Source organism: Somniosus microcephalus, chromosome 4 (genome assembly GCF_052327205.1).
Source record: "Somniosus microcephalus isolate GS21.2 chromosome 4, FLI_Smic_1.0, whole genome shotgun sequence".
In the NCBI taxonomy this organism is placed as follows: Eukaryota; Metazoa; Chordata; class Chondrichthyes; order Squaliformes; family Somniosidae; genus Somniosus; species Somniosus microcephalus.
The window spans coordinates 79,447,517-79,475,085 of NC_140990.1; the positions used below are offsets into that span (position 1 = coordinate 79,447,517).

A 27,569-nucleotide genomic window follows, 5' to 3' on the forward strand; every position below is an offset into this window, starting at 1 on the left:
ACAAAGCTGATTTATTTGACATATCAAAATATTAAACTCCAGCCCAGTTATAGGGTTATTAACATCAGCAGAAACAAACCCGGACTGCCAGAATTAATATGGTTCAGTCCTGGATGTGATTAACAACAGCAATAACAGCAGAATCCAACCCCTGCAGTCGGTCTTGAACTCGCTGGTGTGTCTGCAGGTTGGATGACTGAGTGAATCCCTTCCCACACACGGAGCAGGTGAACAGCCTCTCCCCAGTGTGAACTCGCTGGTGTCTCAGCTGGTGAAATGATTTAATGAATCCCTTCCCACACACAGAGCAGGTGAATGGCCTCTCCCCAGTGTGAACTCGCTGGTGTACAGTGAGGTGGAATGACTGAGTGAGTCCCTTCCCACACACGGAGCAGGTGAATGGCCTCTCCCCAGTGTGAACTCGCTGGTGTCTCAGATGTTGGGAAGAACAAATGAATCCCTTCCCACACACGGAGCAGGTGAACGGCCTCTCCCCAGTGTGAACTTGCTGGTGTACAATGAGGTTGCATGAATGCCTGAACCTCTTCCCACAGTGAGAGCAGCTGAACGGTCTCTCATCAGTGTGAACTTGCTGATGCTGAATTAGTCCCTCAGAACTTTTAAAGCAGTTCCCACAATCAGCGCATTTAAAAGGTCTCTCATCACTGTGAACTCGCTGGTGTGATCAAAGGGCAGATGAGTGAGTGAAACCCTTCCCACACACGGAGCAGGTGAGCAGTCTCTCCCCAGTGTGACAGCGCTGATGAGTTTCTAGCTGGGATGGGTAATTAAATCTCTTCCCACAATCCTCACATTTCCAGGGTTTCTCCATGTGTCCTTGTGTCTCTCCAGGTTGGACGATCAGTTGAAGCCTCGTCCACACACAGAACACGTGTACGGTTTCTCCCCGCTGTGAACAGTGCGATGTTTTTTCAGGCTGTGTAACTGGTTAAAGCTCTTTCCACAGTCAGTGCACTGGAACACTCTCACTCGGGTGTGTGCATCTCTGTGGTTTTCCAGTCACACTGATGTTTGAAATCTTTTCCCACAGACAGAACAGACAAATATTTTTCCTTCCACATTCAAAGGCCGATGATATTCGGGTTCTGATGAATTGAGTGACTGTGTCAGATCTTGTTGTGATGTTTGGTTTGAGTTTCCCGTCTGTAAATCCTCACCTTCTAATACCCTGTAAAAGGAGTTTACAAAAGACATCACTGTAAGTACAGGATTAAAATTCAGAACAGACAATTCTAGTTTCTATGGAACATTTTTTCCTCTCTTGTTCCCACAGAGCTGTAAATCCCCATCCCACACACTCTCCCTCCTCCCTGTGCTGAAATCCAAACCCATTGCACCATCTCCAACATTTCTGTCCCACACTCCCAGTTTTCCCCCTCTCTCTACTCTGGTTGGGTTCAGTTCTACACCCGCTGTGTGCAGAGTGAGAATAAAATCAATGACTCAATGATTGTCTCTCCTGGTGACTGGGACCCTGAAGCCCCGCCCACTGTCTGTTCCTGTACAAAGATGGCTGCACATGCGCCGTGCTGCAGGTGGAACCGGCCTGTCTTTCCTCCACCAAGATGGCGGCGCGTAACCCGGGCCTGTCATCGAGAAAAAGCCTCACCGCTGCCGTCCGGTGGAACACAGACCGGGCCGCAGGATCTCATTCGGGCCTGAGGTCGTTCTCCAACCTTATAAACCCTGCAGCATGGCCTACCCGCAGTTTATTAATCTCCCGACCCCGCTCCCGCCGACCTGCAGCTCCGCCCAGCGACCGCGCAGAACCTGTCCTGCACCTGCGCGCTGGGGTCCTGACATCCTCCTCAGAAAACCTGACAGAGGAATCTGGATTGTCCCCGTCACTCATTCTTAAAGGGACAGCACCCTGTGTCTGGGCAGCTGCCATTAAAGGCACAGACACAGCTTCACCCTTCACTATTATAAATAAAAACAGGAAATACTCAGCATGTCAGGCAGCATCTGTGGAGCGAGAATCAGCGTTAATAGACAGATCTTCCCTAACCAACTTCTTTTGAAAGAGGTGACATCCCGAATTAAATGGGGTGTATCCCGAATTAAATGGTGTAGTGTACCTGGACATCAAAAAGACCTTTGACAAAGTATTGCATGAGGGACTTCTTTACAAACTAAGGTCCGTAGGTTTCAAGGTGAAACATGCATATTGATTGATTACTGTCGAGGTGAAGCTAGGTTGCAAAGGGAGGATACTGAGTGGGTTACCCCAGGGGTCCTTGCTGGGAATCCCTCCTGGTCTTGGTCTACAACAGTGACCTGGAATCATAATCATAATATAAAACAGTTACATTTGGAGATGACACCAAGCTAGGAAAGAATGTGAATTCAGATGAGGCAACTAGGATCTTATAAAGGGAGCTTTCAAAGAATGACCATTGGCAGATGAAACTCAAGATAGAAAAAGGCAAGATACTGCTTATATGGGAAAAATAGAAATGGGTGGGATAGAACTTGTCAAGTGGGAAGTTGAGACAAACCTTAGGGTGTTAGATGAGTCACCACTCATCATTCCTAAAAGGTGTGGCTCATCAATAAACAAAGGAAATAGCATGCTGGATCATTGTCAAATCAGTTCAGTTCAAATACCTAGAGCTAATGTCGAAGCTGCCCTGGTCACATTGCACTTGGTATGCTGCATATAGTCCTGGTCATCGTGATATTATGGGCGCCATCCAGGTCTTACTGGCAATCCAGAAGAAAGCAACAAACCCTGATCCATGGTGTTAGAGGGAGGAGTTATGATGTACAACTTGATCAGCAAGTCCTCTTCTTCAACCTCAAGAAGACAGGTCTTAGAAGCAACATTAATAGAGGAATATAAATACTTACCTGGATAGATGGGTAAATCTGGAACAATAATTTCAGATATGTCTGGGCAGCAGGACATGAGGGCACAGGGTTCATGGGTGTGAAGAGCAAATTTAGGATAGACGGCAGGAAATCTTTCTTTACTCAGAGGGTGATCAACAGCTGAAATGGGTTGCCAGCAGGGTGGTTTATGCCAGGACACTGGAGTAATTAAGAAACAGATGCTGTAATGGAAAGATGGTAAGGTTGGTATTCTAGAAGGAGATTAAATGGGCTGAAGGGCCATCTTCATCCAAACCTATCCTGTGATCTTGTACAAACAAAATTCAGAATATTCCACCAGGAATTGTAAAAGATTTTTGCTGTTTGCTTTAGATGCCAATAAGTCAGGCATCTTTTTAAAGCTGCTAATAGCCAATGTGTACCATCTGTCTAAATATAAGAACATTATAGCAAACGATTTTATGGTTTTCACAGGAAAAAATGGATGAATTGCAGAATTCAGCCTCCAAAACTCTGGTAACATTCGCAGAATCCCATGTAGTAAAAATAGAATTTGCCTTGTTCGGTCGCCAGTAGTCAGTGGTCCTGTGGGTGTTCCCTCCTCCTTCTAGCAACATTACATTTGGTTATTAGTCTCCCACAGGGCCACTATATCTGTAGCCAAAATTCCAATGTCGTCACATCATTGCCAGTCACTCTCACAGCTTGCTGTTTGAAATCCTCATAACCTTGGGTTTCGTTTTCAGCCACTTTACAAGGCTGCTTATGTTGTGTCAGGGAACATGAAGGGCTGTATTTAGTGTTTTTAATTTTTGGTGTTGACATGATCATTGAATTGCTTTATGCACCTGTTCCCATTTAAAAAAAAGCAAGTGTGACTTTATCCACAAAATATGGTGCAGCATCACTGATTAAATTATCTGCATTGCTTTGTGGAGGAAGGTTTCCTTCCTGTCATTGTATGTCCCAAAAGAGCAGCAAGGTTATGCTAAAATTGTATAAAACACTAGTTTGGACACAGCTAGAGTACTGAGTACAGTTCTGGTCACCACATTACACGAAGATGTGATTGCACGAGAGAGGGTACAGAGGAGATTCACGAGGATGTTGCCAGGACTGGAGAATTTTAGCTATGAGGAAAGACTGGATAGGCTGCGGTTGTTTTCTTTGGAACAGAGGAGGCTGAAGGGAGACCTAATTGTGATGTATAAAATTATGAGGGGCCGAGATAGAATGGATAGGAAGGGCCTATTCCCCGTAGCAGAGAGGTCAATAAACAGGAAGCATAGATTTAATGTAATTGGTAGAAGGATTAGAGGGGAGTTGAGGAGAACTTTTTTTTCCACTCAGAGGGTGGTGGGGGTCTGGAACTCACTGTCTGAAAGGATGGTAGAGGCAGAGACCCTCATCACATTTAAAAAGTATTTCGATATGCACTTGAGGTGCTGTAACCTACAAGGCTACGGACCAAGAGCTGGACAGTGGGATTAGGCTGGGTTGCTCTTTTTCGGCCGGCACAGACAAGATGGGCCGAATGGCTTCCTTCTGTGCCGTAAATTTCTGTGATTTCTATGATTCTAATAACGTTTCAGGTCGATGAACTTTCGTCAGAACTGGAAAAAGTCAGAGATGTAACAGGTTTTATGCAAGTACAGAGGCAGGGAAAGTGGTGGGGGGGGGGCGGGGGAGGAAAGAACAAAGTGGAAGGCCTGTGATAGGATGGAAGACAGGAGAGATTAAATGACAAAACGGATGTTGGTGGACGTCAAAAGGAGATGGTAAAAGGACTTTTAGCAATTTATGTGTGTGTATTTCCAGATTTCTTTGCTACTTTACTCCATTTAGTTTCTTACCTTCTTAGGAATAGGTGGCCTCCTTATTCCTCCCACCAAAATGAACCACCTCACATTTGACTATATTGAATTTCATTTCCCATTTATCTGCACAGTCTGCAAACCTGTTTATGTATTCCTGTATTTCTGTGCAGTCAAAATTATTAGCTATATATCACCCAATTTTACGTCATCTTCAAATTGCGACAATATGCCTCCAATTTCTGAGTGCAGTTTATGGTAAACAAATATTTACAATTGGGGCTTTCCATAGTGGGGCGTTTACCCAGAATCCCCCGCGCGGCAGACTGTGTCCCATCAATGAGCACAGGAGCTCAGTGCGCAGGCGCAAGACTGGGCGGTGCTCTGAGCATGCGCAGTGCCAGTGGAGGCTTTGGGCTGATGAGGAAGACACGGATCCAGGAGGCGGTAGGAGATTGTGGGCTCGGGAGGAATTGGACCCGCGGCTGGGCTGGAAAGCTGCATAAACACCCGGTGTTGGCCTCAGGCCCCGAATAAGAGCCCACAGGCCCCGTGTTTGCCCCGCGGTGACAGGCCCGGCCGCCCGGCGTCAATGGCCGCCATCTTGGACAGAGCGGGATCACGGCGCATGCGCGGCCATCTTGGCCAGGAGCAGAGAGTGGGCGGGGCTTCAGGGTCCCAGTGACCAGCAGAGACAATCATTGACTCATTGATTTTATTCTCACTCTGCACACAGCGGGCGGAAAACTGAACCCAACCAGAGTAGAGGAAGGGAGAAAACTGGGAGTGGAGGAAAGAAATGTTGCAGATGGTGCGATGGGTTTGGATTTCAGCACAGGGAGGAGGAAGAGTGTGTGGGATGGGGATTTACAGCTTTGGGGTTAAAATGTGTTATTTTGGTCATATTTCTAGGTTTGCCATTTTCTGCCCACAGGTCAATCACAGTGCACTGACTGACACCTTCGCTTGTCAGAATAGGGCAGGTGGAACCGAGCCAGAGGCAGCTCTGGGACTTCATTCTCTGAGCATTGGGTTGGGAAACAAGAATTCCATTGTTTATTGGGCCCTGGGCGAGCACTGCCCTCCCCCCCCACAATTTTAATATTTTGATGCATCTGTCTATTTATATACTGGGAATCTTTTAATTGCTTCCATAGCAAAATGCATTTATTATTAAACCTTCACAGAAGACAACTGTGGCAACAATTGAATAAAACTCAGAGAGTTGTCGGGATCTGGAACGCTCTATCTGGAAAGGTCATGAGCTGATTCCATCAATGATTTTAAAAGGGAGTTGGGCGGGTACTTGAGGATGAGGATCTTACAGGGTTACGGACAACAAGCAGGGATGTGGGACTAAGCACGAGTGCTCATTCTAAGAGCCAGCACAGGCACGATGGGCCGAATGGCCTCCTTCGTGCTGTACTTTTCCATGATTCTATGAAAACTAACAGAACCAAACAAAGAAATTATCTTCCTTGGTTATCGATCATTTCACTAAATTTCAACAGAGTACTCTATACACCAACAACAATTTACATTTATATAGAGCTTTTAAAACATCTCATGGCACTTTACAGTAGCGCAGTCAGACAATAATCGACACATACTTTGTTTGTGGTCCAGTGCACTGACACAAAGTTCCTTCACAACTGTAACAATTTTATTGCAGTTGCTGTGAAGGCTGCGCTCACTCTACTCGTAAACCTGGTCTCCAAAGGAGGCAAAACAGGACTAATGCTGCCGAGCTCAGCTCTTTTTGATCAGAAAATATCAACTGTTTCGCCTCGCCAGGAAATGCACAAAAGAGACAGCAGTGCTGATTGGCTGCTCAGGAAAGTCCTATTTAGATTAAACTCCTTCACCCAGAGAGTGCTGAGAATGTGGAACTTGCTGCCACAGGGAGTAGTTGAGGCGAAGAGCAGGGATGTATTTAAGGGGAACCTGGATAAACACATGGGAGAAAGGAATAGAAGGAGATGCTGATAGGGTGAGATGAAGAGAGATGGGAGGAGGCTCGTGTGGAGCATAAACACCGCATGGACCAGTTGGGCCGAATGGCCTGTTTCTGTGCTGTACAATCTGGGTAATTCTATGTAATAAGAGAGGAGAGAATGTTCCATAGAAACTGGAATTATCTGTTCTGCATTTTAATCCTGAACTTACAGTGATGTCTTTTGTAAACTGCTTTTACAGGGAATATCATCGGCCTTTGAATGTGGAAGGAGAAATGTTAGCCTGTTCTGTCAGTGGGAAAAGATTTCAAATATCAGTGTGACTGGAAAAGCACCAAGACACAGACCCGAGTGAGAGTGTTCCAGTGCACTGACTGTGGAAAGAGCTTTAACCAGTTACACAGTCTGAAAAACATCGCACCATTCACAGCGGGGAGAAACCGTACACGTGTTCTGTGTGTGGACGAGGCTTCAACTGATCGTCCAACCTGGAGAGACACAAGGACACCCGCACCACGGAGAAACCGTGGAAATGTGGGGACTGTGGGAAGGGATTCAGCTCCCCGTCCCGGCTGGAAATTCATCGACGCAGTCACACCGGGGAGAGGCCGTTCACCTGCTCCGTGTGTGAGACGGGATTCACTAATTCCTCCGACCTTCTGAGACACCATCGCATTCACACTGGGGAGAGGCCGTTCACCTGCTCCGTGTGTGGGAAAGGATTCATTCGGCCATCCCACCTGCTGACACACCGGCGAGTTCACACTGGGGTGATGCCATTCACCTGCTCCGTGTGTGGGAAGGGATTCACTCAGTCATCCAACCTGCTGACACACCAGCGAGTTCACACTGGGGAGAGGCCGTTCACCTGCTCAGTGTGTGAGAAGGGATTCACTCGGTCCTCCCACATGCTGAGACACCAGCGAGTTCACAAGTGAGTGCAGGGGTTGGATTCTGCTGTTATTGCTGCTGTTAATCACATCCAGGACTGAACCATGTTCATTCTGGCAGTCGGAGTTTGTTTCTGCTGATGTTAATAACCCCTATAACTGGGCTTGAGATTAATATTCTGAATATATAGCTGATTGACTTGTCGGGGCTGCAGTGTTCATTTAAGAACCGCTGTCTGATCTTTCCCCTTAATTTCTGATGAGAGTCCCTGAATTATTTTACAATAAAATTATGAACTTTTACTGTAATCGTATATTAATCTTTAGTATAAAATCTACAATTCAGTGCCTGAAAGGTTCCACTGATTAACATCTCCATTTAGAAAGTGCTGATGAATCCTCGCTGACAATTCTTACTGACTTGCACATTACACACAGTGGCACCTCCATTATCCACCAGAAAGAAGGGGAATGGGAATTGGTGGAGAATCGAGAGTCCCCAAATGTTGCCCCTCCCGTCTGGTACAGCAATCCCCTCGGCATGGGAATGGAGACAAGTCCAGTAATAGTAACGGGATGAGTTAATGATATTTACTCAGACGGGCGGAAGGTGGGAAGTGGTGTTCCACGGGGAGCAGTGCTGGGACCACTGTTGTTCATCATTTACATGAATGTTTTGGACTTGGGAATCAGAAGTACAATTTCAAAATTTGCAGTTGACACTAAATTGGGGGATGTAGTTAATACTGAGGAAGACTGCGATAGCATCCTTGTAGAATTATTCAGTTGTGTTCAGTAAATAGCAGCATCTTTTAATTTGCTTTGACTGATCACATCACTTTGTAGTTATGTGAAAAACAGAAATCATTAACAGCTCCCAATTTCAGAATTGTCAGATTGAAACTCACTTCTTCCAAGTACAATCTAACATTTCAAAAATTGTAATGATGTAGACGAGATATTAGGACTGTTGTCTAACACAATCCAAACACAGTGACACACAGACAGATGGGCAGGTGTAGCTTCAAAGCGAATCCTTTCAAGCCTCACTAAAAAGTGGCAGACTGGCAATCCATTGTTCACTAATGGAGTTGTGATCTTTGTAAATTAAGAAAGGAAATGCATGGGAATGTGTCAAAGAGTTGATTAACAGAGTGGGGCATCATCTCCCTTTGATTTCTATTTCTGACACCAGGCAACAGAAAAAGGTCATTACAACACGACATAAACAGACTCTTCAGGTGTGAGGCATCAGACTTCAGAACAACACGTCTGCCAGCTCTGGCCACAAACCTCAGTACAGTCAACCTTTCAGCAGCTGCAGCCCTGATTAAATAACTAGTAGTTTAACATGTCTAGTAGAGATTTTGTATTTCTATTCAAAATAGAAGAAATCTATTTGTGACACACACACAAAGGTCGCTACAAACTTCCCTGAACTCCAACCCTCTGATTTGTTTTTTGTAGTGATCTTTCCATCCATTCTGCTGCCTGGCCCTTCACTCCACACGGTCATCTTGTCGATCTTACAAACTGGATAGCAAGCTGGTTACAAAACAGGAAACAGAGAGTAGGGGTTGGGAGTAGCTAATCAGACTGGCAAAAGGTGGGAAGTGGTGTTCCACAGGGATCAGTGCTGGGATCACTGTTGTTCATAAACAATTTGGACTCGGGAATCAGAAGTACAATTTCAAAGTTTGTCGATGACACCAAATTGGGAGGTCGAGTTAATGCTGAGGAAGACAAAATGCAAGAAGACTTTAATAAATTTCAGAATGGGCGTGTAATTGGTAAATGAATTTCATGATAGATCAGTGTGAGGTTGTGTGTTAATGAATTTCACTATAGATCAATGTAAGGTGGTGTGTTAATGAATTTCACTATAGATCAGTGTGAGGTGGTGTGTTTTGGTGGGAAGAATAAGGAGGCCGCACACTACTTGGACAAGGGGGAGAAATTGGGTTGCTTTGCACCTCCCGCGATATTCAGCAGGAGGTTAGCGGTGGCGGTAGTCGGTAGTACCCCGCGGCACTGCACCGCCGGCAATGACGTCATCGACATGCACAGCACCCCGGCTGCAACCTTGGGTTGCGACCCCTGACCTATCGCCGGACGATATGTCTGACAGGGTCAGGGGTCGTTCCTGCAGCCGCGGCGGCGCCACTTAAAGGGCAGCTGTCGGGCGGCAACTTTTTATTTTGGCCGACTGCCAGCACCTGCCCCCTTCCCCTTCTTCGGGGTGCCGGCCGCGATCGCTCAGCCCGGCGCTCCTCTTGATCCGACACCCCACTCCCCGGTGGTCCAGCAGGGCCCTGGTGTGCGCAGTGATAGGCCCCTCCCCTTTAATCAGGGAGGGAGGTCTGCTATGACGCGGTGCTATGTGCCGACGGGTGTGACGCTGTTGAACGAAGTGCCGTGAAATTCACTGGTAGCGCCTCAAGAGGGAGGGGAGCGCTTCCAGTAGCACCCCGCCTCCTACCTGGGGCGCTACCACTGAAATTAATGCACAGGGGCGCTAACTTTTTCGGGGGGCTAAAATTAGCCCCAGCGACGTCAGCGACCCAAAGGGGGCGCCACCGAATTTTTCCTCCTAAGAGTCTAAATGGGCTGGAGGAGCAGAGGGATCCAGGGCTGCAGATACACAAATCACTAAAAGTAGCGACACACGTTAATAAGGCCATTTTTAAAAAAAACACTCGGGTACATTCCTGAAGGAGCCTCCTGTTCCGTGCCTAGGAGCTCTGAACCATGGCAGAGAGCGGCTGGGACACGTTTCTCACACGCCTCGAGATTAATCCACACGGGGACTTTGCTGTCAGTGCAGACAGACGAGAAAGACCAAAGTGCCATTTGCCCCTCTCAGTGTGGCCCTGAAGGACTGTGTCCAGGCTGAAGTTCTGTTCCCGCCGTACGATCCTCCCCCAGATTGTCCTTTCTGAGCTCCAGCCAGGTGATGCTAAACACTCAGGTGGGAAAGACAAAAATCTACAACAATGTGTTCAAAACAAAGCTGATTTATTTGACATCTATCCAGAATATTAAACTCCAGCCCAGTTACAGGAGTTATTAACATCAGCAGAAACAAACCCCAACTGTCAGAATGAACATGGTTCAGTCCTGGATGTGATTAACAGCAGCAATAACAGCAGAATCCAACCCCTGCAGTCACTTGTGAACTCGCTGGTATCTCAGCAGGTGGGATGACCGATTGAATCCCTCCTCGCACACGGAGCAGGTGAACGGCCTCTCCCTGGTGTGAGTGCGCTGGTGTACAGTGAGTTCAGATGACTTCCTGAACCCAGTCCCGCAGTGAGAGCATCTGAACGGTCTCTCGTCAGTGTGAACAGGTTGATGGTATGTCAGTTCCCAGGAACTTTTATAGCACTTCCCACAGTCCAGGCATTTAAAAGGTCTCTCATCAGTGTGAGCGCGCTGATGATTCAGCAGGTTGGATGACTGAGTGAATCCCTTCCCACACACCGAGCAGGTGAACGGCCTCTCCCCAGTGTGAACATGCTGGTGTCTCAGTAGGTGGGATGAATTAGTGAATCCCTCCCCACACTCAGAGCAGGTGAACGGCCTCTCCCCAGTGTGAACTCGCTGGTGTCGCAGTAGGTGAGATGAATTAGTGAATCCCTTCCCACACTCAGAGCAGGTGAATGGCCTCTCCCCAGTGTGAATGCACTTGTGTGTCGATCGGCCAAAGGATTGGCTGAAGCCTCGTCCACACACAGAACACGTGTACGGTTTCTCCCCGCTGTGAACGGTGCTTTTTGCTTCCATTTTCAGAGGCCGGTGATATTCAGATACGATGAGTCGAGTGACTCTGTCAGATCTTGGCGTGATGTTTGGTTTGAGCTTACCATCTGCAAATCCTCCCCTTCTACTATCCTGTAAAATTAATTTAAAACGGGGAGCGTGAGAGAGAACCCACAAGAAACCAGGTTGTGAAATTGAGCTCAATGAATCTGGTCATTTGTGGGGCCGGCACTAGAAAAAAGTGACCATGAAAGCTGCCGGATTGTCAACAAAACCCAACTGGTTCACTAATGTCCCTCAGGGAAGGGAATCCACCACCCGGTCTGGGCCTACACACGACTCTGGCCTCTATGGGAGGAGAGAGAGAGAGAGGGGGGAGGGGGGCGAAGGAGATGAACTTTATACATCTGCAACTCGACCAGAACTTTGACAGAACATCCAAAACCCACAACCTCCACCACCTAGAAGGACAAGGGCAGCTGTTGCATGGGAGCACCATCATCTCCAAGCTCCCCTCCAAGTCACACACCATCCTGACTTAGACATATTCATTGTTGCTGGGTCAAAATCCTGGAACTCCTTACTGAACAACATTGTGGGAGTACCTTCACCACGCAGACTGCAGGAGTTCAAGAAGGCGACTCACCACCACCTTCTCAACGGGCAACTGGGGATTGGCCATATTTGCTGCTCTTGCGAGCGGCGCCCACATCCCAAGAATAAATTAAAGCAAATCTGTAGATGTAAACTGGATTAAAAGCCTCTACAGAAATACTTGTTCCTAAAACAATACTCTTTTACATTGTAGGGACAGTGTCTGTTTAACAAGCTAATCTCCCCCAGAATCCACCTTCCTTGACAGTCTCACATTGGAAATTGTTGGGTCCTCCTGGGTTCAGAAGTACTGAGGGTTAAAGCCAACATCTTCTCCTCCATCTCCACTCCAGCTCAAACTGAAGCAATAAGAAGACCTACACAGGCGGCCAGGGACTTACCTTCCTTCAGCCTGCAATAAAACTCTTCCCGACAGCCGCTGACTAATGGCGGCTGCAGCACCCACAATCCCCCGCGCCCCAGAAACCGCTCTATCCAACGCGCTGATTTCCCCGCTGAGAGTGCGCATGCTCCCCGGGGCCGCGGGCCATTCTGGGAGCCTGGCTCCTGTCCTTTGACCTGAGTCGGACTCGGTGGAACCAGCTGAAGAAACTGGGAAGTGGCGGCTCGGATGGGGGAGGCGCTGCACCCTGGGTTTCCTGGTGCCGGGGCCCTGGCCGCACGTCCGCCGGACCCGGCCGCTTTGATTCTGATTGAGTTTTTTGATGATGTAACAGAGAGGGTTGATGAGGCTAATGCGGTTAACGAGGTGTACATGGATTTCCAAAAGGCGTTTGACAAAGTGCCACATAATAGGCTTGCCAGCAAAGTTGAAGCCCATGGAATAAAAGGGACAGTGGCAGCATGGATCCGGAATTGGCTAAGTGACAGAAAACAGAGAGTAGTGGTGAACGGTTGTTTTTCGGACTGGAGGAAGGTACACAGTGGTGTTCCCCAGGGGTCGGTACTAGGACCACTGCTTTTCTTGATATATATTAATGACTTGGACTTGGGTGTACAGGGCACAGTTTCAAAATTTGCAGATGTCACAAAACTTGGAAGTATAGTGAACAGTGAGGAGGATAGTGATAGACTTCAAGAGGACATAGACAGGCTGGTGGAATGGGTGGACACGTGGCAGATAAAATTTAACGCAGAAAAGTGTGAAGTGATACATTTTGGTAGGAAGAACGAGGCGAGGTAAAATAAACTAAAGGGTACAATCCTAAAGTGGGTGCATGAACAGAGAGACCTGGGGGTATGTGTGCACAAATCATTGAAGGTGGCAGGGCAGGTTGAGAAAGTGGTTAAAAAAGCATACGGGATCCTGGGCTTTATAAATAGAGGCATAGAGTCCAAAAGCAAGGAAGTTATGATGAACCTTTATAAAACACTGGTTCGGCCTCAACTGGAGTATTGTGTCCAATTCTGGGCACTGTACTTTATGAAGGATGTGAAGGCCTTAGAGATGGTGCAGAAAAGATTTACAAGATTGGTTCCAGGGATAGGGGATGAGGGACTTCAGTTACGTGGATAGACTGGAGAAGCTGGGGTGGTTCTCCTTAGAGCAGAGAAGGTTGGGAGGAGATTTGATAGAGGTGTTCAAAATCATGAGGGTTCTGAACAGAGTAGATAGAGAGAAACTGTTCCCATTGGCAGAAGGGTCGAGAACCAGAGGACACAGATTTAAGGGGATTGGCAGAAGAACCAAAGGTGACATGAGGTAAAACTTTTTTACGCAGCGAGTGGTTAGGATCTGGAATGCACGGCCTGAAAGGGTGGTGGAGGCAGATTCAATCACAGCTTTCAAAAGGGAATTGGATAAGTATCATTAAATATATTCAAGAAGGAGTTAGATATATTTCTTAAGGCAAAAGGGATCATGGGATATGGAGAGAAGGCAGGAACAGGGTACTGAATTTGGATGATCAGCCATGATCTTATTGAATGGCGGAGCAGGCTCGATGGGCCGAATGGCCTCCTGTGCTGTAACCATTCTATGATTCTATAAAATATTAGAAAGTTTATTCCACAGAAGCACGGGGTTTATCTGCTTTTATTGATGAATTTAAAAAGTCTCTATTAAAGCCTGAGCCAGTGTGTTGTGAGACAAAGAGCCTTGTGTCCAATAAGGGGAATAAAGGCCCACAGCCTCCCCTGGCCCCGGGCCCTGAACAAGGGACTGGAGAAACTCGCTGCCCTGTGGATCAGACAATCAGCCGGCGCTAGTCCCGCCCCTCGGGCTCCCCGATTGGTTGGAGGACCCGCCGCCGGCTCGCTCCTCCTGCCCCGCTCGCTCCCTATTGGTCGGAAGCTCCCGTCAATCAGGCCGTGGACCCGGGTCACGTGTTCCTCACCAACTTTACAAAGAAAGCCTCACGCCGTCGCCGGGTGGAGCTGCAGGTCGGCGGGAGCGGGGTCGGGAGATTAATAAACTGCAGGTAGGCCGCGCCGCAGGGTTTATAAAGTTGGAGAACGGCCTGAGGCCCGAATGAGATTCAGCGGCCCGGTCTGTGTTCCACCGGACGGCAGCGGTGAGGCTTTTTCTCGGTGATAGGCCCGGGCTACGTGCCGCCATCTTGGTGGAGGAAAGACAGGCCGGTGCCACCTGCAGCACAGCGCATGCGTGGCCATCTTGGGACAGGAACAGGGAGTTGGCGGGGCTTCAGGGTCCCAGTGATTTTACCTGGAATGCCCCACGCCGACTCCATCCGACAGGATCCGAGTGCGCAGGCACAGCTCCGAGTGGCGGAAGGGGGTTGGTCTACTCTGGGCATGCGCGGTTATTACCCTTGGTGACCAGGAGGGGTCGCTGTGCCGTACACGGCCGGAACCGCCGTCCCGTCTGCACATTCGCGGACTCTGGGCTGTCAATCAACCGTCAGCCAGCAGAGGTCACTGGTGAGACCAGTGAAGGAAGAAAGACTTGCATTTATATAGCGCCTTCCACCACCACCGGACATCCCAAAGCGCTTTATTGCCAATGAAGTACTTTTGAAGTGTTGTCACTGTTGTAATGTAAGAAATGCAGCAGTCAATTAGCGCACAGCAAGCTCCCACAAACAGCAATCTGATAATCTATCATTTTGTTATGTTAATTGAGGGATAACCATTGAAACATAGAAGATAGGAGCAGGAGTCGGCCATTCAGCCCCTCGAGCCTGCTCCGCCATTCAACGAGATCATGGCTGATCATCCAAACTCAGTACCCTGTCCCTGCCTTCTCCCCATATCCCTTGATCCCTTTAGCCTTAAGAAATATATCCAACTCTTTCTTGAATATATTTCATGAACTGGCCTCCACTGCCCCCTGTGGCAGAGAATTCCACAGGTTCACCACTCTGGGTGAAGAAATTCCTCCTCATCTCTGTCTTAAATGGCTTACCCCTTAGACTGTGACCCCTGGTTTGGACTCCCCAACCATCGGGAACATCCTTCCTGCATCTAGTCTGTCCAGTCCTGTTAGGATTTTATAAGTTTCAATGAGATCCCCTCTCGTTCTTCTAAACTCCAGCGAGTCTAAGCCCAATCGACCTAATCTCTCCTCATACGTCATTCCTGCCATCCCAGGTATCAGTCTGGTGAATCTTCGCTGCACTCCCTCCATGGCAAGAACATCCTTCCTCAGATAAGGCGACCAAAACTGCACACAATACTCAAGATGTCATCTCACCAAGGCCCTGTACAACTGCAGCAAGACATCCTTGTTCCTGTACTCGAACCTTCTCGCTACGAAGGCCAACATACCATTTGCCTTCTTAACCGCCTGCTGCACCTGCATGCTTACCTTCAGCGACTGGTGCACAAGGACACCCAGGTCTCGTTGCACTTCCCCTTCTCCCAATCTATTGCCGTTCAGATAATAATCTGCCTTCCTGTTTTTGCCACCAAAGTGGATAACCTTGCATTTATCCACATTATACTGCATCTGCCATGCATCTGCCCAATCACCCAACCTGTCCAAATCATACTGGAGTTTCTCGGCATCCTCCTCACAGCACACACGCCCACCCAGCTTTGTGTCGTCTGCAAACTTGGAGATATTACATCTAGTTCTTTACATAGGAGTAGGAGTGGCCATTCGGCCCCTCGAGCCTGCTCCGCCATTAAATGAGATCATGGCTGACCTTCTGCCTCAACTCCATTCACCCACCCTATCACCATATCCCTTGATGCCCTTACTGGTCAGAAATCTATCGACTTCTGTTTTGAATATACTCAATGACTGAGCCTCCACAGCCCTCTGGGGTAGAGAATTCCAAAGATTCACCACCCTCTGTGTGAAGAAATGCCTTCTCATCTCAGTCCTGAATGGCCGACCCTTTATCCTGAGGCTGTGGCCCCTGGTTCTAGACTCCCCAGCCAAGGGAAACATTCTCCCAGCATCCACCCGATCAAGCCCTGTAATAATTTTGTATGCTTCAATGAGATCCCCTCTCATTCTTCTGAATTCAAGAGAATACAGGCCTAGTTTACTCAATCTTTTCTCATATGACAGTCCCGCCATCCCAGGAATCAATCTCATGAACCTTCATTGCACTCCCTCTGTGGCAAGTATATCCTTCCTTAGGTAAGGAGACCAAAATTGTACACAGTACTCCAGGTGTGGTCTCACCACTGCCCTATATAATTGGAGTAAGACTTCTTTAGTCCTGTACTCAAATCCTCTTGTAATGTCAATCAACCAACAGTCAGAAGAGGTCGCTGGTGAGACCAGTGAAGAAAGAAAGACTTGCATTTATATAGCGCCTTTCACCGCCACTGGACATCCCAAAGTGTTTTACAGCCAATTAAGTACCTTTGAAGTGTAGTCACTGTTGTCATGTAAGAAATGCAGCAGTCAATTAGCGCACAGCAAGCTCCCACAAACAGCAATGTGATAATGACCAGATAATCTATCTTTTTATGTTGATTGAGAGATAAACATTGGCTCGGAGACTGGGGATAACTGCCCTGCTTGTTCCCACATTACAACAGTGACTACTTCATTGTAGTACTTCATTGGCTGTAAAGCACTTCAAGACATCTGGTGGTCATGAAAGCACTATATCAATGCAAGTCTTTCTTTCTTGAAATAGTGCCATGGGATCTTCTACATCCACCTGAGAGAGCAGACAGGGCCTCAGTTTAACGTCTCATCCGAAAGACGGCACCTCCGACAGTGCAGTACTCCCTCAGTACTGCACTGGAGTGTCAGCCTCGATTTTTGTGCTCAAGTCTCTGGAGTGGGACTTGAACCTACAACCTTCTGATACGGAGGTGAGAGTGCGAAAGAACAAGCAGTTCTGATGAAAGGTCATTGACCTGAAACTTTAACTCTGTTTCTCTTTCCACAGATGCTGCCTGACCTGCTGAGTAATTCCAGCATTTTCTGTTTTTATTAAAGAAACCAGGGAGTGATTGCTGACAGGAAGAATGTTGGGTTGTCCTGCGTATGCGCACCTCCCTGGCGGCTGATGCGGAACACTGACTCGCCCCCACCTGAGCCGCGCACACGTACCAGATGTTGCGACTCCGCATGCGCGCCCGGTGTTCCAACCGTGGGGTTTTGTGCGCTGAGCATGCACGTTGCGGACCGATCTGGACGGGCAATTGTGGAGCAGGAGGGAGAGCGCGGGGGCCATGAGCACATGCATGGGACTCAGAGTCAACAGAGTGCTTTCTGGAGTGCAGGGGCTTGTGGGTATTGCAGCCGCCATTACTGCTGATCCTTTCAACCAACCTGTGCAGCAGCTGGGGCCTGAAAATCAGCTTCACTGCCCCTAGCGTCGGAAAGGGGAAAATTAAACAACAGTTTGTCTCTGATCCTTTTCTGATCTCAATTTACAGGGTTATAGAAGTGGAGCAGTTACAGGCGGGAAGCTCAGACCAAACATCACGTCAAGATCTAACAGAGTCACTCGATTTATCAGGACCTGAATATCATCGGCCTTTGCACATGGAAGGAGAAAGCAGCGATCGCAGCGATGACAAACCGCACACGTGTTCGGTGTGTGGACGCGGATTCAGCCGATCGCCTGACCTGGCGAGACACATGCACCGTCACACCGGGGAGAAACCGGGTAAAGGTGGGGACGGTGGGAAGGGATTCAGTTCCCCGTCTGCATTGGAAGTTCAACGGCGCAGTCACACCAGGGACAGTCCGTTCACCTGCTCCGTGTGTGGAAAGGGATTTGTTTGTTCATCCCACCTGCAAACGCACCAGCGAGTTCACACTGACAAGAGACCATTTCAGTGTTCTGACTGTAGGAAGAGCTTTAAAAGCCCCAGGCATCTGAAGGAACACCAGCGAGTTCACACTGATGAGAGACCATTTCAATGTTCTGAGTGTGGGAAGAGCTTTAAAAGTCCCGGGGAACTGAAGCAACACCAGCGATTTCACACTGATGAGAGAACATTTCAATGTTCTGACTGTGGGAAGAGCTTTAAAAGCGCCAGGGATCTGAAGGAACACCAGCTTGTTCACACTGACGAGAGACCATTTCAGTGTCCTAACTATGGGAAGAGCTTTAAAAGCGCCGGGGATCTGAAGGGACACCAGCTTGTTCACACTGATGAGAGACCATTTCAATGTCCTGACTGTGGGAAGAGCTTTAAAAGCTCTGGGGAACTGAAGGGACACCAGCTTGTTCACACTGATGAGAGACCATTTCAATGTCCTAACTGTGGGAAGAGCTTTAAAAGCTCCGGGGAACTGAAGCGACACCAGCTTGTTCACACTGATGAGAGACCATTTCAGTGTCCTGACTGTGGGAAGAGCTTTAAAAGCTCCGGGGAACTGAAGGGACACCAGCTTGTTCACACTGATGAGAGACCATTTCAATGTCCTAACTGTGGGAAGAGCTTTAAAAGCCCTGGGGAACTGAAGCGACACCAGCTTGTTCACACTGATGAGAGAGCATTTCAATGTTCTGACTGTGGGATGAGCTTTAAAAGCCCCGGGGAACTGAAGCGACACCAGCTTGTTCACACTGATGCGAGACCATTTCAGTGTCCTGACTGTGGGAAGAGCTTTAATAGCCCCAGGGAACTGAAGGAACACCAGCTTGTTCACACTGATGAGAGACCATTTCAGTGTCCTGACTGTGGGAAGAGCTTTAAAAGCCCCCGGGATCTGAAGGGACACCAGCGAGTTCACACTGCTGAGAGGCCGTTTAACTGTCCTGACTGTGGGAAGAGCTTTAAAAGCCCCGGGCATCTGAAGGGACACCAGCTTGTTCACACTGATGAGAGACCATTTCAATGTCCTGACTGCGGGAAGAGCTTTAAAAGCCCCCAGGATCTGAAGCGACACCAGCTTGTTCACACTGATGAGAGACCATTTCAGTGTCCTAACTGTGGGAAGAGCTTTAAAAGCGCCAGGGAACTGAAGGGACACCAGCGAGTTCACACTGATGAGAGACCATTTCAGTGTTCTGACTGTGGGAAGAGCTTTAAAAGCCCCGGGGAACTGAAGGGACACGAGCGAGCTCACACTGATGAGAGACCATTTCAGTGTTCTGACTGTGGGAAGAGCTTTAAAAGCCCCAGGGATCTGAAGGGACACCAGCTTGTTCACAATGGGGAAAGACCATTTCAGTGTTCTGACTGTGGGAAGAGCTTTAAAAGCCCCCAGTATCTGAAGCAACACCAGCGAGCTCACACTGATGAGAGACCCTTTAAATGTTCTGACTGTGGGAAGAGCTTTAAAAGCTCCGGGGAGCTGAAGAGACACTAGCGATTTCACACTGGGGAGAGGCCGTTCATCTGTTTTGTATGTGGGAAGGGATTCACTGAATCATCCCACCTGCTGGCACATCAGTTTGTTCACACTGGAGAGAACCCCTTTAAATGTTCTGACTGTGGAAAGAGCTTTAAAAGCTCCAGGGAGCTGAAGAGACACCAAAACCTACACACTGGGGAGAGACCGCTCACCTGCTCTGTGTGTGGGAAGAGATTCACTCAGTCATCCACCCTCCTGTCACACCAGCTTGTTCACACTGACGAGAGACCCTTTAAATGTTCTGACTGTGGGAAGAGCTTTAAAAGCTCCGGGGAGCTGAAGAGACACCAGCTCCTCCACACTGGTGAGAGGCCGTTCACCTGCTCCGTGTGTGGGAAAGGATTCACTCAGTCATCCACCCTCCTGTCACACCAGCTTGTTCAAACTGACGAGAGACCCTTTAAATGTTCTGACTGTGGGAAGAGTTTTAAAAGCTCTAAGAACCTTAAGAGACACCAGCGTCTTCACACTGATCATAGAATCTAACAGCACAGAAGGAGGTGATTCGGCCCATCGTGTCTGTGCCGGCTCTTTGAAAGAGCTGTCCAATTTAGTCCCAAACCCCAGCTTTATCCCCAGAACTCTGCAAACTAGTCCTCTTCAAGTACATGTCCAATTACCGTTTGAAAGTTCCTGTGGAACCTGATTCCAGCATCCTTTCAGATGGTGCGTTCCAGATCTTAACAACCCTCTGTGTGAAAACAATTCTCCTCATTTCCCTCTAGTTCTTTTAGCAACTATTTTAAATCTGTGACCTTTCGTTACCGACCCACTTGCCAGAGTGAACAGTTTCTCCCTACTTGCTCGATCAAAACCGCTTATCATTTACGCGCCGCCATCTTGGTGGAGCGAAGACGGACCGTTTCCACCTGCAGCACGGCGCATGCGTGGCCATCTTGGTACAGGAACAGAGAGTGGGCGGGGCTTCAGGGTCCCAGTGACCAGGAGAGACAATCATTGACTCATTGATTTTATTCTCACTCTACACACAGCGAATGGAGAACTGAACCCAACCAGAGCAGAGGGAGGGGGAAAACTGGGAGTGGAGGAAAGAAATGTTGGAGATGGTGCGATGGGTTTGGATTTCAGCACAGGGAGGAGGGAGAGTGTGTGGGACGGGGATTTACAGCTTTGGGGGAACAAGAGAGGAAAGAATGTTCCATAGAAACTAGAATTGTCTGTTCTGAATTTCTATCCTGTACTTCCAGTGATGGCTTTTGTAAACTCCTTTTACAGGGTATTAGAAGGGGAGGATTTACAGACGGGAAACTCAAACCAAACATCACATCAAGATCTGACAGAGTCACTCCATTCATCAGGACCTGAATATCATCGGCCTTTGAATGTGGAAGGAGGAATGTTTGTCTGTTCTGTCTGTGGGAAAAGATTTCAAACATCAGTGTGACTGGAAAAGCACCGAGACACCCACACCCAAGTGAGAGTGTTCCAGAGCACTGACTGTGGAAAAAGCTTTAACCAGTTACACAACCTGAAAAAACATCGCACCATTCACAGCGGGGAGAAACCGTACACGTGTTCTGTGTGTGGACGTGGCTTCAACCGATCGTCCAACCTGGAGAGACACAATGACACCCGCACCACGGAGAAACGGTGGAAATGTAGGGACTGTGGGAAGAGATTCAATTATCCATCCAAGCTGGAAACTCATCGGCGCACTCACTACGGGGAGAGGCCGTTCACCTGCTCCGTGTGTGGGAAGGGATTCGCAGAGTTATCCAAGCTCCAGATACACCAGCGAGTTCACACTGGGGAGGGGCCGTTCACGTGTATTGAATGTGGGAAGGGATTCACTCAGTCATCCAGCCTCCATAGACACCAGCGAGTTCACACTGGGGTGAAACCGTTCTCCTGCTCCGTGTGTAGGAAGGGATTCGCAGAGTTATCCAAGCTCCAGATACACCAGCGAGTTCATACTGGCAAGAGGCTGTTCACGTGTATTGAATGTGGGAAGGGATTCACTCAGTTATACCATCTCCAGATACACTAGCGAGTTCACACTGAGGGGAGGCCATTTACCTGCTCTGTGTGTGGGAAGGGATTCACTCAGTCATCCCATCTTCTGATTCACCAAATTGTTCGCACTGTTAAGAGACCATTTAGATGTTCTGACTGTGAGAAGAGCTTTAAAAACACAAGCAACCTGCTGACCCACCAACGCACTCACACTGGGGAGAGACCATGCACCTGCTCCGTGTGTACGAAGGGATTCACTCAGTCATGCACTCTGCTGAGACACCAGTGAGTTCACACTGAGGAGCGATCTTTCACCTGCTCTTATTGTGGGAAGGCTTTCACTTGGAAGTCTAACCTTCTTAATCACCAGCAAGTTCACACTGGGGAGAGACCATTCACCTGCTCCGTGTGTGGGAAGGGATTCACTCAGTCATGCACTCTGCTGAGACACCAGCGAGTTCACCAGTGATTGCAGAGGTTGGATTCTGCTGTTATTGCTGCTGTTAATCACATCCAGGACTGAACCATGTTCACTCTGGCAATTGGGCTTTGTTTCTGCTGATGTTAATAACTAGAATAACTGGGCTTGAGATTAATATTCTGGACAAATATTAAATAAATCAGCTTTCTTTCAAATCAACAGTGTGTCTAATATTTGATTTCTCCATGATAAGAGGAGACGAATTGATGTTCTGTTACTGACTGTTCCACTTTTGGGCCTTTTCTTACGCTGGATTATTTCAGTTCTCATCCAGTTCACCTTCTACCACATCAAACCCCAAACTTGTTCCATTTGTGTACACGGCTTGTGGGTGTCATAGACTGAACTGCAGTGTCTCACTTTACACTCATCTGAAATTCCTTTGAACCGCCCCTTTACAGAACTACCTTGCATAAGATTTGAAATCTGTTTTTTTCTCTATCATTTAACATCTCTTGGATTCGATTTTTTTTTAAACTCCACACATACTGCATGTGACAGCCTTAGAAATGTTCTGATCTTTGTAATTGTCATTGCTGATTTTGATGGTCTCTTTGATTTAATCTCTTGTTACTAACATACCTTGCACTATTTCTTTAATCGAGATAATTGTTTCAAATACTTCCTTTATCAGGTCTTTAGCTCCTCCATTGATCCCTGTCAATAATCCTTGGTCAGGGGCTGGGGTTAAGGTGTAGGATTGGGGTTAGTGGTTGGGGCTAGTGGTTATTGGTTAGGATTGGAGTTAGTGGTTATTGGTTAGGATTGGGGTTAGTGGTTGTTGGTTAGGATTGGGGTTAGTGGTTGGGGCTAGTGGTTATTGGTTAGGATTGGAGTTAGTGGTTATTGGTTAGGATTGGGGTTAGTGGTTATTGGTTAGGATTGGGGTTAGTGGTTGGGGCTAGTGGTTATTGGTTAGGATTGGGGTTAGTGGTTGGGGCTCGTGGTTATTGGTTAGGATTGGGGTTAGTGATGGGGTTAGTGGTTATTGGTTAGGATTGGGGTTAGTTGTTGGAGCTAGTGGTTATTGGTTAGGATTGGGGTTAGTGGTTGGGGCCAGTGGTTATTGGTTAGGATTGGAGTTAGTGGTTGGGGCTAGTGGTTATTGGTTAGGATTGGAGTTAGTGGTTGGGGCTAGTGGTTATTGGTTAGGATTGGAGTTAGTGGTTGGGGCTAGTGGTTATTGGTTAGGATTGGGGTTAGTGGTTGGGGCTCGTGGTTATTGGTTAGAATTGAGGTTAGTGGTTGGGGCTAGTGGTTATTGGTTAGGATTGGAGTTAGTGGTTGGGGTTAGTGGTTAGGATTGGGGTTAGTGCTTGGGGGTAGTCGATAGGATATTAGGCTTAGGAAATAGTGATTAAGGTTAGAAACTACTATTGACAACGCCAGTGTCACTAGACGCGTCCTTTTCCATTTCATGTTTTTGAACCTCACACAGACGAGTCACAAAACAGCCTCATGAATTGTTCATTCAAGGAACCTTCTTTCTGGCCCGAGCCTGATTTCCTCTCTTTCACATCACTACAATTCTCACAGAAATAGACATCACGGACATTAGGCTTTGTGATTTTGGACAAGAACAGGCGGATCCAGATATTGTGCAGATTACATCCAGTCATCAGCCTGCCTGAAAAGGGCTTCTGACAATAACCTGTCACCAGGCCCCACCAATCACCATCTGATTCCACCATCATACCTTCATCCATTTTCGCCTTTCACCCTCACTAGAGCTGGTTTCACAACCATGACCATTCTCCACACTGAGGCTCTCTGATTCCCATTTATAGCCTCAGTGTAAGTGGTCCCTGGATTTGGTGCCACAGTGTAAGTGGTCCCTGGATTTGGTGTCACAGTGTAAATGGTACCTCGATTTGGTCTCAAAGTGTAAGTGGTCACAGGATTTGGTGTCACAGTGTAAATGGTACCTCGATTTGGTCTCAAAGTGTAAGTGGTCACAGACAATAACTTGCATTTATATAGTGCCTTTAATGTAATAAACATCCCATGTTGCTTCACAGGAACATTTTCAAACAAAATTTGACCGAGTCATATAAGGAGATATTAGGGCAGGTAACCAAAATCTTGGTCAAAGAGGTAGGTTTTAAGGAGTATCTTAAAGGAGGAAAGAGTGGTAGAGAGGCGGCAAGGTTTAGGAATGAAATTCCAGAGCTTGGCAACATAGGAACAGGAGTAGGCCATTCAGCCCCTCGAGCCCGCCCACCATTCAATGAGATCTTACTCCATATACCCGCCTTTACCCCATAGTCCTTAATACTTTTGGTTAACACAAACCTATCAATCCCAGATTTAAAATTAACAATTGACCAAGCATCAACTGCCGTTTGCGAAAGAGTGTTCCAAACTTCTAACACACTTTGTGTGTAGAAGTATTTCCTAACTTCACTCCTGAAAGGTCTGGCTTTAATTTTTACATTCTGCCCCCCAGTCCCAGACTCCCCAGCCAGCAGAAATAGTTTCTCTCTATCAGTTCCCCTTAATATCTTGAAAACTTCAATCAAATCACCTCTTAACCTTCTAAATTCCAGGAAATACAACCCTAATGTGTTTAATCTCTCCTTGTAATTTAACCCCTGAAGTCCAGGTATCATTCTGGTAAATACGCTGCACTCCTCCCAAGGCCAACATATCCTTCCCAAGGTGTGGTGCCCAGAACTGCTCTCAGTACCCCAGGTGTGGTCTAACCAGGGCTTTGTATAGCTGTAGTGTAACTTCTACCCACTTGTATTCTAGTCCTCGAGATATAAAGGCCAGCATTCCATTAGCCTTTTTGATTATTTCCTGTACCTGTCCATGACATTTTAATGATCTATGTACCTGGATCCCCAAGTCTCGTTGGACCCCCACTGTTTCTAGCTTTTCACCATTTAGAAAGTACTCTGTTCTGTCCTTTTTAGGTCCAAAGTGGATGACCTCACATTTGCCTACATTGAAATCCATTTGCCACAGTTTTGCCCATTCACTTAATGTATTAATATCGCTCTAATTTTATGCTTCCATCTACACTGCTTACAATGCCACCTATCTTTGTGTCATTGGCAACTTGCATATGTGGCTTTCTATCCCATCATCTAAGTCATTAATAAATATGGTGAATAGTTGAGGCCCCAACACAGATCCTTGCTGGACAGCGTTAGTCACATCCTGCCAATTAGAGTCCCTGCCCATTATCCCCACTCTCTGTCTCCCGCTACTCAGCCAATTCCATGGGCTTCAACTTTAGCTAACAGACTCTTATAAGGGACTTTATTAAATGTCTTCTGGAAGTCCATATAAATAACATCCATAGACATTCCCCTGTCTACTTCAATCACCTCTTCAAAATATTCAATCAGGTTCAGCAGGCATGACCGACCTTTCACAAATCCATGCTGGCTCTCTCTAATCTGCTGAAAATTTTCAAGGTGTTCAGTCACCCTGTCCTTAATTATAGACTCTAGTAATTTCCCGACAACAGATGTTAGGCTAACTGGTCTCTAATTCCCTGGTTTCCCTCTCTCACCATTCTGAAATAGCGGAGTGACATGCGCAATTTTCAAATCTGATGAAATGGTTACCAAATCGAGAGAACTTTGGAAGATTATAGTTTGGGCATCTGCAATGTTCTCACCTACTTCCTTTAAAACCCTGGCTTGGAAACCATCTGGTCCTGGGGATTTGTTACTCTTTAGTGCCATTATTTTCTTCATTATTATTATTTTGGTGAGTCCCCGTCCCTGATTCAATATTAGTTTCCTTGGGATGTCCGGCCTGCTATCCTCTTCCACTCTGTCAATACTGACACAAAATAATTATTCAACATGTCCGCCTTTTTATTATCATTTACAATGTCACCATTATCAGTTTTCAAGGGGCCCACATTGCTCCTTGACCCTCTTTTCCTTAGATAATTGTAATATAAATTGTGTTGATTTTGATAATCCTTACAAGTTTCTTTTCATATTCCCTTTTTGTAGCTCTTACTGTCTGTTTTGTCACCCTTTGTTGTTCTTTGTATTTCTCCCAATCACCATGATTTGTGCTATTTATTGTATTTCTATGTACTTGTTCTTTTAGTTTGATGTTGTCCCTTCTCTCTTTAGTCGTCCATGGCTGGGGTTTTTTGGTAAGTAGAGCTCTTGCCCCTCGGGGGTAGAAGCTGCTTCTGTATCACCGTAAATTATTTTTTGAACATCTCCCTCTGATCATCTGTTGTTTTACCCATTAACAGATTTCCCCAGTTTACTGTGGACAGTCTCTGTCTCATCCTGTTGAAGTTGCCCTGAACTAACACTAGAATCTTAGTAGCTGTTTTGCATTTCTCCCTTTCAAACATAATGTGGAACTCGATCATGTTATGATCGCTGTTAGATAAATGTTCACTCACCGTGAGGCTGTTCACTAAATCTGACTCATTACTAAATCTAATATGGCCTGCCCCCTTGTTGGTTCTAGAACATATTGTTGCAGAAAATTATCCTGAACACACGCGAGAAATTCACCCGAGAAGACGATAGAGACCAAAGTGCCGTTTGCCCCTCTCAGTGTGGCCCTGAAGGACTGTGTCCAGGCTGAAGTTCTGTTCCCGCCGTACGATCCTCCCCCAGATTGTCCTTTCTGAGCTCCAGCCAGGTGATGCTAAACACTCAGGTGGGAAAGAGAAAAATCTACAACATGTTTAAAACAAAGCTGATCTATTTAACATCTAGCCAGAATATTAAACTCCAGCCCAGTTACAGGAGTTATTGACATCAGCAGAAACAAACTCCAACTGTCAGAGTGAACATGGTTCAGTCCTGGATGTGATTAACAGCAGCAATAACAGCAGAATCCAACCCCTGCAGTCAGTTGTGAACTCGCTGGTGTGCCAGCAGGTTGGATGGTTGAGTGAATCCCTTCCCACACGTAGAGCAGGTGAATGGCCTCTCCCCAGTGTGAACTCGCTGGTGTGCCAGCAGGTTGGATGACTGAGTGAATCCCTTCCCACACAAGGTGCAGGTGAATGGCGCTCCCCAGTGTGAACTCGCTGGTGTGCCAGCAGGTTGGATGACTGAGTGAATCCCTTCCCACACAAGGTGCAGGTGAATTGCCTCTCCCCAGTGTGAACTCGCTGGTGTGCCAGCAGGTTGGATGACGGAGTGAATCCCTTCCCACACATGGAGCAGGTGAACGGTCTCTCCCCAGTGTGAACTCGCTGGTGTGCCAGCAGGTTGGATGACTGAGTGAATCACTTCCCACACACGGAGCAGGTGAACGGCCTCTCCCCAGTGTGACTGCTTCGATGAGTTTCCATCTGGGATGGGTAATTGAATCCCTTTTCACAGTCCCCACATTTCCACAGTTTCAGCGTGGTGTGGGTGTCCTTGTGTCTCTCCAGGTTGGACGATCAGTTGAGGCCTTGTCCACACACAGAACACATTTACGGTTTCTCCCCGCTGTGAACAGTGTGATGTTTTTTCAGGCTGTGAAACTGTTTAAAAGATTTCTCAT

At 47.3% G+C, this 27,569-nt stretch overlaps 2 pseudogenes; one reads left to right on the plus strand and one right to left on the minus strand.

The window, feature by feature from the left end:
* Positions 1 to 27,569, minus strand: LOC147119320 (uncharacterized; annotated as a pseudogene).
* Positions 20,838 to 21,642, plus strand: LOC147119321 (uncharacterized; annotated as a pseudogene).